We start from the raw sequence: 3,363 nt of genomic DNA, 5'->3' as shown, positions 1-3,363 counted from the left end.
TCATCTTTGGCTTTGGTGGTTGGTGCATAAATTTGAATAATAGTCATATTAATGGGTCTTTCTTGTAGGCATATAGATATTAGCCTATCACTGACAGCATTGTACTTCAGGACACATCTTGAAACATCCTTTTTGGTGATGAATGCCACAGCATTCCTCTTTACGCTGTCATTCTCAGCACAGTAGATCATATGTTTGTCTGATTCAAAATGGCCAAAATCAGTCCATTTCAGCTGACTCATGTCTAAGATATCAATCTTTATGCATTCCATTTCACTTTTGACAACTTCCTATTATCCTAGATTCATATTTCGTACATTCCATATTTCAATTATTAGTGGACGTTTGTCGTTATTTCTCTTCAGTTTGAATGGTGCCATGTCAGCAAATGTAGGTCTTGAAAGCTTTACCTTATCCATATGAGTAAGGGTGATTTTACTCCTACAATGAAGCTCTTGCCCAGTGCTATTCTGAGAGCTTTCTAATCTAAATGATTCATCTTCTTCCTTTGTACTGGACAATGTTTCTGGACTATTCGTAATGTTGTGCAGTAATGTATCAGACAGTGTTTCTCTGTTATTAATAAGGTTTTCCCTGGACAATTCTTTGAGAAGTGGATGGCCTCCTCCTTCTTCCTAGTCCATCTCAGTCTGCAAGCCAGGCTGATACCTGTGCATGATGTGCTTCCCACTGGGTTTGAAACACCAGTGTCATAGCCTCAAGACTCATAGCAACACATTACCACACTAGGACAAACCAACAGACAAGTTTGTCTCCCTTAGCTTTTAGAAACCTCTGCAACCACTCTTACCTGGATCCCTGTGGCTGACTCTTCACTCTGACCCAGTCCCCTTGGCCTTTTCTGTCCTTTCCCTGCTTTTCCACCCTGCTGCTTGTGGGGTGTGGCCTGGTTTCTCTCTTCTCACCAGGATCCCTGCAGCTGACTCTTCAATCATTAGCCATTAGAGAGGTGCAAATCAAAACAGTGAAATGTCATTTCACTCCACCAATAAAGCAAAGTTCAGCATCTTAGAAAACAACAAATGCTGGTAAGGGTGTGGAGATATTGGATCCCTCATCCATTGCTGGTGGGACTGTAAAAGGGTACAACTGCTGTGCAAAATGGTGTGGTGTTTTCTTAAAATGTTGGAAATAGAAATACCATTTGATCCAGCAATCCCACTATTAGGAATATTTCCTAAAGTGGTGAGATCCATGACACTAATAGATACATGTACACCCATGTTCATCCCAGTATTACTCACCATAACAAAATGATGGAAAAAGCCTAAGTGCTCCAAAATAGATGAATGGATAACCAAGTTATGGTACATACACACAATGGAGCACTGTACAACATCAAAGAATAATGAAGAATCCATGAAAGATATAATAAGGTAGATGATTTTGGATGACATTATGCTGAGTGAAATAAATCAATCACAGAAGGGTGAATATTGTAGGCAACTCTTATTATACAATAAGAGACCAATAGCTGCATCTTAGATGGCAGCTTGTCAAAGTTTTACACAGGGAAGGAAATTTTCTTTGTTCTTTACCAGGAATGGGAGGGTAGGAGGGAAACGTGTTAGCTAATTAAGCAACCGGAGTGCTGGTGGAGTAGTGCCTAAGGCGTTTGACTGCTATCCAATAGGCTGGTGGTTCAAATCCACCAGCCACTCCTCAGAAGGAAGATTGGGCAATCTACTTCTGTAGTGATACTGCCTCGGGAATCCAAGGAGGGGTCTCTATGAGTCGGATCTGATTCAATGGCAGTGAGTTAGTTAGTTAGTTAGTTAATTAAGCAACATGTATTAATTTAGATGAAAAGAAAGGCAATATACCAGAAGTGGGTGACCAACACAATATCATTAAAGAAAAAGGAAACACAGGACAGGTGCATAAAAGATTCAAACAATAAAGGTAAATACTATTGCATACCTAAGACTGCATTATCTGTAATAACAAACATTAATCTATGGCTGGACACATAGGTAGACAGGCAAGATTGTCAGGTATGGGTAGGTGAGTGGGAAGATCTGCATGACTATATATAGGTTAAGCAGATGATATATCTACATATGTATTTGTATGTGCTATCAAAAAGTCCATAGATTTAACAGATCTAACAGGGGACAAAGTTGGGCATTCCTACTTCCGTAGTGATACTGCCTTGGAAACCCAAGGAGGGGTCACTATGAGTCGGGGCCAACTCGAATGCAAACAACAACAACAACAACAGGGGAAAAATTTAAGACAAATTCTTAGCCACCTCAGAGTACCTTGAAGGATTGTGTTGCTAGGACTGCAGGCTGGGAACCATGGTCTCAGGGGACAACAAGCTGAATTGGCACAACATAGTACACAAAAGCATTCTTCTACATCATATTTGGTGAGTAGTGACTGGGGTCTTAAATTTGACAAGCTACCATCTAAGATGCAGCTATTGGTCTCTTATCATTTGGAGCAAACAAGAGTGAAGAAAATTAAAAAAAAAAAAATGTATGGAAACAATTAGTGCAAGGGACTAATGCATAATGGGAGCCTCAGCCTACAAAACCCTGAAATGAGAAGAACTAGATGCTCCCACTACCACTGCCAAACACTCATAAAGGGATCAAAATTAGACATCCTGTATAGAGTGGGAGAAAAGCGTGGAACGAAACTCAAAAACATGAAAAAAAAAAAGAAGAGGATTACTGGTCTGATAGAAACCGATGAAACCCCTGAGATTATGACCTCTAGTCTGGTAGCGTAGTGCCTAAAGGCACTTGACTACTAACCAGAAGGCTGGCGGTTCAAACCCACCAGCCACTCCTCGGAAGGAAGATGGGGCAATTTACTTCCGTAGTGATACTGCCTCGGAAACTCAAGGAGGGGTCGCTATGAGTCAGGACTGACTCGGCGGCACATAACAACAAAAACAACAGTCACTCTTTGGGCCTGGAATAGAATTTATTCCAGTGGCTTAATTCCCAACCAAACAATAGACAATCTTAGGAGCTGAACAATCACACCAGGAAAAGCATTCCTTACATCAACCACAGAAGATTAGAAGGACAACATTTGTTCAGGGAGAAGGCTAGGGAGGCAGGAATGCATAGGAAAGAAGGACACATGGGAAAGGTAACCATAGGAAGGAAGTGGAGAGAGAGCTGTTATATTGCAGAGATTGTAATCAGTGTCGTAAAACATAATGTGTATGAACTGTTGAATGGAAAAGAAATTTGCTCTGTAAACTTCTGCCCAAATCACAAGAAAAAGTTTAAAAAATAAAAAAAAAAAAAGTTTAGTGGTCCCAATCACCATGGACATAGTTTAACTATTTAAATGTTCATGCTTATTTGTATATAAGTTACATAT

The sequence above is a fragment of the Orycteropus afer genome, unplaced genomic scaffold (genome assembly GCF_000298275.1).
Source record: "Orycteropus afer afer isolate SDZICR_OR568_19922 unplaced genomic scaffold, OryAfe1.0 scaffold00621, whole genome shotgun sequence".
Lineage (NCBI taxonomy): Eukaryota > Metazoa > Chordata > Mammalia > Tubulidentata > Orycteropodidae > Orycteropus > Orycteropus afer.
Note: the sequence above shows the minus strand (reverse complement) of the source record.